Genomic DNA, 12,660 nt, shown 5'->3' on the forward strand with positions numbered 1-12,660 from the left:
AAAATGAGAAATCTGAAACCAGTCATTTTGACTGGTTGGTAGTTCTGGTGTTAATAGAAACAAAGGGGGTGGTATATGTATTCAACGCACTATGCAGAACCAAATACGATGAAATTAGTATGAAGCGACAGTCGTTTGGATGAATTCTATAACTCGCTACTTGGAAGAAGGGAAGGTAAGAAAGTGGTGGAACTTTTGGAATATTACAACCGCAATGGAGAATGGTATCGGGTCAGTCTGGTGTTGATCGTGGTACCGTGAACACCGATCCTGTTCCTAGCGAGAGTATCGTGAACGTAAACACGCCGGGGATCCTCGATGTCGATAGTGCAAAACATTCTTGAAAGGATAACAAGGACAACGACCTTCTAGAGGTAAGTTTCTTTCGCAACATTTGCCTCCACGTCTGTGCATTAACATTTAAACCCACCGACGCATAATTCACACACGGTTCAAAATTTAAAATAAACAAATGGTAAAACATAGTTACATTAATTCTGTATAATTCGATTCATTAATTTTTCGTTGGGTTTTATATTCGATAAGCCTGTATATTGGTGAAGCTTGTGAGTTGGAAACCTTGTGTAGGGTTTGAATGATTCTTTAGGTAATTTTAGGGTTAGAGTGGTTGTATTTGGTCAAATCGATGTATTGTCCTTTACTCATTTGGAAAAATCAAGAAATCAATTTCTTTTATGTTGCGTGGTTTTACATTATGTTTTCGATAATTTATACTGATAATGAATACTAAAACTACCAAAAGGGTCAAATGACCCCTCCACAAGTTTCAAATTATAAGTTACACAATTTCTTAAGATTTTAATCAATCTTTTAACAATTTGTTAAATTTTAACTTTTCGTTAAACCAACATTCCATCAAGTAAAAAAATTAATTCTTCTGCCCTATTTATTTATCAATTTCATCTTTAATTATAAATTAAGTCCTCATTATACTCCAATAGGTTTAAAGTTAAAGTTAGTGACACTAAACTATCAAACCTGTCGAATGACTGGTTCACGAATTCATCTAAAATTGCAAAAAGCACTATGATACTTTTTTTGGAATCCACACATAAAATTAATCTGTATATTCAGTTATATTTGATGATATAATTATTCATTTTTGTATCGGAATTTTAATTTCAAATTATGTATAATGCTGGCACGTTTAGCATAAAAATAAGAAAATTAAACTATTCTAGGAGGAACAGGAAAATGGTGAAAAGATGTTAGTAATCTTTCTAGAAATTATGTTTTCCCAATTCACTGTCAGGTTATCTCAATAATGAACTAATCTTGCGTTGTTAGTATAATGAGTAATCTTCTAAAAACTTTACGCATATGTAAAGTAAACATTGCTGTAACTTCTGAACTTAGATTGTGTCATAAAATTGATATTATCGATGAATATCGACGTAACTTGTTCAATTTTTGATTTGTTGTCTGAGGAAGTTAGAAATCTTTTACATTATCCCAATTTAGGAAATAATCACTTTTAAATAAGTTATTAAAACATTTTCGAGTTTTCTTTTTTTGATAATTACAAGAACGTTAATTGTGGCAGTTATTAAAACTGACGTATTGAAGAAATTACTATTATTTCAATAGCAGTAATGATAATTGTTTAAAAATTTCAGGGTGTTATTTTGAAATGTGATGAAATTTTTTTTTCAAAATTTCAAAAAATTCAAGGAATAACAACCAAATAAAATTTTGTCTTATAACATCAATGGTCTCAAATTAAAATTCACCCCCTTATTTTTGAAACTCTGCTCTAGTTACAATATACATAATATTTATTTTATTTAAAATTTTTGAAAATACATATAATATCATTTATTTTTGTAACGTAATACATATTTCATACCTACAATTTAATTTATAATTATTATACATCGCCGTTTTGAATAATATTTTTCTGGCAGATTTTCAGTTTGCTTTTTGTAATATGGGGGTGGTTTCGAGTTAATTATTATTTATAAGTGTTCTGAATAAATATTAGTGCATTTGCAGATTAAAGATTGACATTAACGTATTATATATTAATTTTAGTATCATATCATCCACGTTTGACATATGAAATTTTGCAGAAATCTGTAACTTACTTTACTAACAATTATTTTCAATCGAAAATGTTAATAAGAAATTTTTTCCTGTTATGATGTTAATTTATAATAATTTTTCGAAGAAAAATTTATTTTTTAGTATTTACATATTACTATCACTCCTGAGTTCCAAATGTATTTCTTTTTTTTTTTCAAAATTAAAAAAGTCTTTTTATGTATCTAGAGGGGTTAAAAACAGGTCTAGAGAAATGTTACATTTTATTTTTATTTATTTATGTTACAATATGATATATCATATGTGTATTATTATTACTACTTACTATTAGTGAATATATATTCTACATTATTGCTTACTATAAATTAATGTAATATATATTATTAGTACAAAAATATAATCAAGAAATATGTGCACTATAATTAATAATTACAAATTGGCAGCCCAATTTCATATTAAAAACTATAAAAATTGTTACTAATTAGTATAAAATAATAAAACCGAAAATCATCAATAAAGATATTAATACTATTTAAAAATGCAAAAATTCAAATAATTACATCAATATAAAAACATGATTTAATTTTAACAAAGTTAATTTTAAAAAATTGTAAAATTAACCACCGACAACACAAATTTAAAATTTGAACATTTTATATTGTTAAATTAATTTCACTGTCTACAATTTCCGTAATATTCTACATCGAACTAGCACTTATTACAGAATATATGAAACTTATTACATAATGAGAACTTATAAATTCCTATTTCGGGCGGTATTTTAATTACCCAACATCTGCATCAGCTAATAATTCACATTCTGAGAAATGAGTCGGTGAGAAGAACACGACAAGCTTTTTTTTCTCTTCAAAATAGACCATCTCGAGGTGTGCTAGTCATAATTACGAGTTCCGGTCTTTCACGTTTTTCGTTGAACAATAGCTTCAGCTCAGGAAGCGACATAAATTGTGTAACAACGAAAGGACGACAAGACAAGAAGTATATCTGATACAGGACCAGACAAGATAATAAATAAGATCTCATCATGCAAAGTTTCGTTCTTTCAAAATGCTTTTCAAGTTTAGATACACATTAATTTACATGAATTTCAAATTCGTAGGATTGTAACATTGGAATCCGCTTTTAATACACGGGATGTCTCTGATGTCTCCGGTACGAATAAAAAAGGGATGATTTTATATGCAAAAACTAGTCAAAAATATCAAATAATATTTTTTCAGCTTATCTTCATTTTTGAGAAAATTAAAATGGGAAAGTTTTCAAGATGTTTGTAAAATCATTCGTTTATAATAAAGGGATGAAAATTTAGGTTAATGTAAATTAACAATCTTTTGATTAATTCAACAAGTAATGGATGTTATAAATCAATAAATATAATTGTAAATATTGTTGAATGTTTAATAATAAGTATTCTTTGTAATGTTGTTACCTGTATATTTATTATACTTTTAAATAAATTCATCACAGAGTACATTAGTATATTAACAGAACCATGAAAAATATAGTTTTACTGCCATTAATAATTGCATTTATTAATTTAAAACATCCACTAATTGTTAAACTAACTGAAAGTGTAATTTTGTGCTGTAAACACAATTTTGGGAAATATTTTAAAGAATCTTTAATTTCAATTTTTCTACAATATAAATTCATGTGATGTTTTATTGCTATATTAATTCATTTCTTGAAATCTAATATTTAATTCCAAAATTCATTTTTAAATTCATACATTAAAAGGAAAAAATTTTAATCAAGTATTTAAAAAAATGTATGTGTATGTTGAAGAGTATATACTTTTAGTATTACGAAGTAAAATAATTTTTAAAGAATTAATATCTATAACTCCCGTATTAATATCTCTTAAAAAAGAAAATTCTATTACTGAAAAAAACTAAAATCTATTACTGAAAAAAAGAATTGTCGAAATTTTATGTACGTAATCAAATATAGCTGACAAATTCATTTTTGTTCGTGCGTGCAGTACAAACGTAGCTTCACTGTTTGCATAATTCAAGTTCTGATTCACGCAAACCACACATTGGGCTGATTTGAATATAAATGAAATTCTATTAAATTGAATCGTAGCGAGTACAATGTTACGTGGTACAAATTTCAAGATCGATTTTTAAGAAAGGAATTTAAAAAATTGAGATAGATAATGCGAGTGTAAAGACGGGTTGACTCGTGATCGGTCAACGTTTGGGTATGAGAACACGAGTTGGTTTCGTGACCCGTTAGCAATGTGTTTTTCTCTAATTTAACAGGTATGTTTGAAAGTTAGGATGCTGTCATACTAATTACGCTATTGTAAATATCTATAATTTGTAACTTGTTTAATTTTGAAAATGTGACGACTAAAAATTTCGTTTTACTCTTAGCACCTCTGGCGCATGTTCACATTGTAGAAGATGCTAAATGCAACTGCGGCTTTAAAACACAAGACCTGAACCATATACTTTGGCAATGTCCCTTATTAGATTTCCAAAGAATCAATCTGATGGAAAAATTAAGCAAACTCGGTCTTTTTCCACCGCTTAATGTTAAATCCTTACTCCATAAACATCGAAGCGTGTCTCGCAATTTACAGCTTTTTGAAAAAAAATAACATAAAAATGTAAAATGTCAGTTAACATAAAATTACTTATACTCTACTGTAAGCCCATAAATCTGCATAACCCTTTGTACAACTAACTGTAAGCCTCATGTACAGCTTTATAATTCTCTTATGAGAGTTCAACTTAAGCTTAAATTAAAAAAAAAAAAAAACATTACCACTATTCAAAAAAAAATTAATTTTATTGGTTAAATATTCCTAAACTGAAAAAGTGTAAAAATCACAATTTGTCGAAGTTTTATATTCACATTCATATTAAAAGTTTCTTTAAAAAATAGAAGAAAATTATTAAATATTTCGTTTAAAACACGTAGTAATTTTTGAAACCTTTTTATGCAATATTCATTATGATTTTACGACTAACCAAATCTGAGTCAACTAAGGCTATTAAATTGAGACAAAGAAAGCCTATTATTAAATCTCATATTGCATCGTAATTACCTCATTGTTTATTACTTACATATTACTTTTGTATTTATATTACTTCAGGAAACGAATTAATTTTAAAGACACTCAAATGGAGTCTATAATATTATCTACTATAAACTAATTGTATGTTATTTGCTCACATTATTCAAATTCTGCTTCTTATTTAATGATAATTATTCTCGAGCGAGCGAAAGCGTGAGACTTTTAATAGTTTTCGTGAAATATTCACCTAATTGATTTATGTAATTATACAGCTCACGCGGAACAAAAGGCAGCATTAGAATTTCTTATTTACTGTAACACATTTGTCATTTCTCTTCTATTTTATATTAACATCTTTAAATTTTTATATTATATTTTTATATTATACAATATTTACTGTACTATATAATATATTATATTATTATATTGCCTCGTAGTATTTTTACATTATATATATAATTATAATGTTACATTTTATTATATGCACATAATTATATTATGTATTGCACAAGAGAACAAAATTGTAACACATTTAACTGTTATATCTATTGTGCACAATATATGTTAATCATGTAACTATAATATAATATAAAATTTCCATTCTTCTGATATTATACAATAATATAATTATATTTTCATTAAAATATTATTGTTGTGTCGTGCTCTTCTCATTTTTTTCTCTAAAGAAATACAGAATTTCCGACCCAATGTTCACGGGTGAAATTGGTTATGTGTTAATAGGTTAGTCAGCTACTCGAGTTAAGTGAGTCCTGATTTATTTTATTCAGCGTCAACTTTTATTTTATCTAGATATTACTCATATCTTCGCTGAAGCGTTTCTGACATTTTTCATTTTCATATAATCCAGGTAAATAACTTTAACACATTTCTACCACGATTTTATACATATACGTATTTTAACTAAAAGGTGTCTTTCAACACCTTTTCGTTTGAATGCAAATAATTGCCAAAACTATTGAAATTTCAAATTATCAATTAAATGTAGATAATTTAAGGAATTTATTGATACACTGATGTGTTTTTATTAGAGATCATTTAATCAGGTTGTAAATTCCAGCTTAATTCATCAACCTACAAAATATGAATATAGCAGTGTAAAATGTAACATGGCGGGAAATAAGCGAATATCAAAGTTATGCCGCAACTCCTGTATTTTCCGTTACAACTGAAATCGGGATTCTCTAATTTGATTATAATTGATATGATGCTGCAAAATGGTGTTGATATTTATATGTAAAATGGTTTAAAATTAGGCACTCTCATGAAATCCTTAAGGTATCAGACACCTCATGGTAGAAATAAGTATACCATACGCACATTTTTAGATCTAGAATGAGCTGAAAGAAAATGATATCGCTGAATTTAGCAACTATTGTATGAAAAGTCAAAAAATTAATTGTGGAGAAATGATTCATCTTAGAGAATAATTTTAAGTTAAAATTTGAAAGGTGTCTTTTGGCATCTCTTCGTAGAAATACTGGCTGTGTAGCCAACAGTACAGTTACTTGTCGGATTAGAGAAAGAGATGCTATCTAACGATTCGCCCCCTCAGGTAGGTTCAAGGCTGTCGATTTCAAAAAACGAGTTTACAATATGACAGTTCAATAAATATTAATCATGTCCGGATAAACATGGTGTTCTAAACCACTCTTGGGTTTCTCCCGTCATAAGATGCTGTATAAACACTCTTGGGCTTTTCCCATCATAAGACTTCAATTATATCACAATTATTATTACATTACATGCAATATATTACGTTATTATACAAACAACGGAAATTTTCTGTTTCAATATCTTATGATGAATTTTTAATTCAAATCAAAAATATGACACAGAAACTTCCATTCAGTAAAAAACAAGTTTTAAAATATTTTTTTGAACGAGTAGCTAGTTTCATATGTGTTAACATATGTGTTAACTGTTCAATTGTATAATTAAAATTCACTGAAAGTTCACGTAAGAAATTTTTATGGGTACTTTCCCATCAATGTTTCTTTCATTGTGAGTCATTCGGAAATGTAAAAAGAACTCTCTAAAAATCTTGATCCCACTGTTTGATCGAAACAAGATACTGCGGTAAAATTCACGATTCATTGGTTGACAGTTTAACAACCTGCATCAGATAGTATTGCAGTTAACGGTTTAACAGTTTTGCCAACCAACTGGAAAATTTACGTGATATTGTCTCTTGGTTTATTTCTAAGAGATCTATGATATAAAGTAAATACGTAAAGATCGCAAAATCTGATTGAGTTTGATTTTTTCACTTTTCATTTTTTACTAAAATTTTATGCTTTTAAAATTTCAGAACTTAAGAACTTTTTCAAAATTTTGGAATTTTTGAATTTCGAGACTTTGGGACATAGAAATTATAGAAGTTTGAAATTTTGGGATTTGCAAATTTTAGGACTTTACAATTTTTATAATGTGAGAGTTCAAGACCTTGCAATTTTGAGACTTTGAAACTTTAGTACTTTATGGTTTTGTAACTTTTGAGGGTTTAGGCTGTTACAATTTTTAAACGTTTGAGATTTTAGGATTTTGCAATTTAAATTTTCGGGGCTTTAAGATTTTACAGTTTTGAGGTTTTGAGATTTTTGGACTTTGCAATTTTGAAAGTTTGAGATTTTAGCTCGTTGCAATTTTGAAGGTTTGAGATTTTTGGACTTTACAATTTTTAAATTTTTGAAGAGTTAGGATTTTGCAATTTTGAAACTTTTGAGGCTGTAGAAATTTGCAGTTTTTAACTTTTTGAGATTTTAGGATTGTTAAATTTTGAAAACTTCAGAATTATTTAACTTTTGGTCCTTAAAGCATAAAAACCTTAAATCTTGTGAATATTTGAAGTTTTAGGATTTTTCAATTCAAATTTTCGAGGCTTTAAGATTTTAAAGTTTTGAAGTTTTGTGATTTTTGAACTTTGCAATTTTGAAAATTGGAGATTTTAGCACTTTGCAATTTTGAAAATTTGAGATTTTTGTACTTTACAATTTTTTAATTCTGAAGATTTAGGATTTTGCAATATTTTGAAACTTTTGAGGCTACAGGAATTTGCAATTTTTCAACTTTTGAGGTTTTAAGATTTTGGAGTTTTGAAAATTTCATAATTTCATAATTTCATAACTTTTCAATTTTCGATCCTTAAAATATAAAAACCTTAAATCTTCTAAATATTTGAAGTTTAGGATTTTGAACCTTCAAAATTCTTCAAACTAACCTAAAAATATTCGACTTATTTTGCAACAAAAATCTATAACCTATATTTCGTACAACAATATTTGCTCAATGTTTTTTAGGCAACGGAAAAGAGGGAGACGCAATATCTCATACTTTTCCTGCATATAAAATGTATTCCCAGAAGAGATTATTTATTCTGAACATCACAGATTCGTCATAACACAGAGATCAAAGATTCCATTCTCATTTCAAAACATCAAAGACTAAAAATGAAATATTTACTAATTTATAACATTGATTGTAAGCTGATAATTATATAACTGATTGTTTATATGTTTTAATCAAGATTCAGCTATTTTTTACTATTTTTTACAATAAGAGCGTCGATGAAACGTTTATATAGATATTTTCAACCAACTTTGAACTTCTAGCGAATATAAGTGCTATTTTATTTTTTTTTTTTTATGCGAGTAAATCATGTCGAACTTTCTATGTTTCGAAATCCGACGTTTGATATGTAACAGTCTAATAATAATTAATACTTGTTTTAATATGGAATTACTCTATCTATCTTCATAGTTTTATTTAATATTGCATATGTTACGTGAACACTGGACGCATATTTGTTACACTTATTAAGTATAATTGTGTAATCAATATCGTTACAGCTTTTTTATCATTTATAATAATCTGGTAAAAGAGGTTTTTAATGTAAATTTATTTAAGTTGTGGATGCAATAGATGTCCCGAACATTTATTTTTCTTAATGAATTTAAAATTACTTTCAATTTTTTTTTTAATGAAATCATAAATTTTGTTGCATTATGTAGGCTGTCGGTAGAAATATGTATGTTAGATGTACTTTATAATATTGTACATAATATTATTATTAAATGTAATGTATAATTTAGTGAATAATAAAATATACTGTGTAATATAGTAAATGTTGAATACACTACATAATAGATATAGTAAATCAAATCAACTAAATGTGGTTACTAATAACCTAAGAAAGTGCATGTGACCTGAAGCATTTAATTAAAAAAAATATTAAATACACTACATAATATGTATGGTAAATTTTAAATGTAAATACAAATTATTATTGCATAATATTACATATTGCACAAAATATTACTGCATAATATTGCACATAACAGTATGTACTATATGTAAGTTAAATATATCTACTTCTTAATACAGTAAATTATATATTGTGAAATATATTAAGTCGAGTCATAAGTAACTTCCGTTTTTTTATCAGACATTTATTTCGTTCTCATTAAACAACAAAATTATATTATTTTATTATATATTCGCCACTATTTTCTATAACCTTCTCCCATTTTCCTGCTAGATTATCAATTCCTTCCTTGTAAAATATGGTTGGTTTGGACTGGAAGAAGCTTTCAACAGCCTGCCTGACTTGCTCTTCAGAATTGAAGGTTTTTCCATTTAAAAAGTTTTGTACGGAACAGAAAAGGTGGTAGTCTGTCGGGGCAAGATCTAAGGAGTAAGGTGGGTGTGGTAAAACAGACCATCCAAGCTCAAGAATTTTTTCTTGAGTCACCCTTGCTGTATGCGGTCACGCGTTGTCGTGCAATAGAATGACATTTCTACGATTGACGAGTGCAGGGCGCTTTTCTAGGAGTTTCTCTTGCACTCTTTGCAATTGCTGAATGTATTTATCCGCAGTAATCGTTAAATTTGACTTCAACAACTCGTGGTGACTTATACCTTCATAATCTCACCATACACACAATAAAATCTATTTAGCTGCATCGGAAGTTACTTATGACTCGACCTAATAATAATAACCTAACCTAAAAAATATATAACCTAACCGTTATACATTGTAAAATATATAATTTCTATAAAATTCATTATATAATGTGAAAATATAAATATAATACTGTATTAATAAATAAAATGTAGGTGCAATATTGCGCCGTTAAATAAAATATAGTTACAATATTGCATATGTTAAATAAAATCTAGTATATTATTTTCTTATAAGTAAAATAAGTATAATATTGTCTTTACTAATACAAAAATATAAAATTCACAACCACGTTTGTTAATCTTTCTATATCATAAATTAGAGAACACAAATTTTGTAATAATACGTCATAAATAATTTTATCTTGCAACGCAAAAATATTTTAAAGGAACTTTTTCTACATGCAGTTACTCTAGTAATATTTATTGGAGATAAAAGCGATATAAGAGCGATACACGAATTAGCATTAATATTTATCTCCATCTAGCGATGTTAATCATCATTGTTTGTTCCTTCTTGTGTTCGCATGTTTCGATTCAGTTTTGTTCTCTAATATTCTTCTCACGTAATTCTGATTGTATTTTGTATCGTTCTTAAATAAATAGTTTTTTGTGCTTTGTATATAATTAATTACGACACTATTCGTCCACGGATCTCCTCGCCTTCAACAATATTGTATAGGGTTGAAAAGTTATTATGGCAGTAAAGTTCTTGTTATTTATTGCAACATGAATTGTACCTTAAATTTGATTTAATATACTATATTAATTTATGTGTATTATATATATGAACAGTAAAACTATTATAGTTATTATAATTTATTATTATCATTATTATAATTTCATACATTAAATTTCATATATTATAAATTTTACAGTTTCCATAAAAATACATATTAATTATATGTATCTTGCCATTCGACGCTAAAAAAAACTGATTAAATTTCATCCAAATTTCTAGAAATTTTATCTTCTAGTCGAAGAATTTTTTACATACTTTTGCATTTATATTCACATGTTGCATTTTAATTATTTTACGTATAGTATACATACTCGTGACATACCATAATCGCCTACATTTCCATAATCTACTTACAAATGCATAAACACCTACGACCCAATTATTACAATCCGCACATTTTAATCAACACATCTTTCCAATTCAAAAGAACATAAACTTTTCTTCGACTCTCTATACAATTCGTAGAAACGACAATAAAGTTTTAAGAATTTCTTGAATCCCATAAAAAAAAGACAGAAAAAAGAAAACCGTAGAATTAATATTCAACGATTTATAAAAGTCTTGTCAACGATGAATGGAATCAGAATAGATTATCTCGATACATGTATCTAGATAAACTGGTTTGCAGAACCGGGTTGACCAAAAGGATCATTTCAAAGAAAGGTACCGAACAAAGCACAGAAGTTGTTTTGCAGATTATTTTCATTCATGGCATCTTCGTAGACACATTCCAATTTTGGAACGCGTTACTATTCAAATTTTTAATATGAAATCTTGCAGGTGAGTTGTGTGTTTTTATGGTGAATTCAATTATAGTTTTTATTAGATTTATTTTAGAATTTTTAGATTAGAATTTCTGAATTTTTTAAGTTAAGGATTATTAAATTTGTAAATTCCTAAGTTTTTGAACGTCTAAATTTTTTAATTTCTTGATTATTGAATCTGGGACTGTGAGAATTTGTGGATTTGTAAGATTAAAAATTCTAAAATTTATTGATCTGAGATTTCAAAATTTTAAAAATTTGAGAGTACTAAATTTTTAACTTCTAGGTTTTTGTATTTGAGGGTTTAGATATTTAAGAATTTTTAAGCTTGAAACAGTTGATAAATATGAGATTTCTAAATTTACAAATTTACAAAATATAAAGCCCCAAATTTCTAAATTTTCAAATTTCTAAATTTACAAATTCCCAAACTTCCCAATTCCCAATTCCCAAATTTCCCAATTCCCAAATTTCCCAATTCCCAAATTTCCCAATTCCCAAATTTCCCAATTCCCAAATTTCCCAATTCCCAAATTTCCCAATTCCCAAATTTCCCAATTCCCAAATTTCCCAATTCCCAAATTTCCCAATTCCCAAATTTCCCAATTCCCAAATTTCCCAATTCCCAAATTTCCCAATTCCCAAATTTCCCAATTCCCAAATTTCCCAATTCCCAAATTTCCCAATTCCCAAGTTTCCCAATTCCCAAGTTTCCCAATTCCCAAATTTCCCAATTCCCAAATTTCCCATTTCCCAAATTTCCCAATTCCCAAATTTCCCATTTCCCAAATTTCCTAATTCCCAAATTTCTCAAATTTCCCAAATTTCCCAAATTCCCAAATTCCTCAATTCTTAAAATTTGCTAGTTTCCCAATTTCCAAATTCTCAAATTCCTCAATTCCTAAAATTTGCTAGTTTCCCAATTTCCGAATTTCCAAATTCCCAAATTCCCAAGTTCCTAAACGTTGCTAGTTTCCAAATTCTCCAATTCCCTAGTTTGCAAATTCTCAATCTCTCCAATTCCCAAATTTCCCAATACCTAAATTTCTAAATTACAATATTTCTAAATT

General features: G+C 27.5%; 1 protein-coding gene across 1 annotated transcript in view; it reads left to right on the forward strand.

Moving 5' to 3' along the window:
* Positions 1-218: 218 nt before the first annotated feature.
* LOC100876174 (glucose dehydrogenase [FAD, quinone]) overlaps positions 219-12,660 on the forward strand; it is a 54,181-nt gene continuing 41,739 nt past the window's right edge. The window contains exon 1 of the mRNA XM_003705733.3: positions 219-374. The gene's annotated coding sequence lies outside the window, so the exon portion shown is untranslated. The remainder of the gene's footprint in view (positions 375-12,660) is intronic.

This window comes from Megachile rotundata, chromosome 2 (genome assembly GCF_050947335.1).
Source record: "Megachile rotundata isolate GNS110a chromosome 2, iyMegRotu1, whole genome shotgun sequence".
NCBI classification, from domain to species: Eukaryota; Metazoa; Arthropoda; class Insecta; order Hymenoptera; family Megachilidae; genus Megachile; species Megachile rotundata.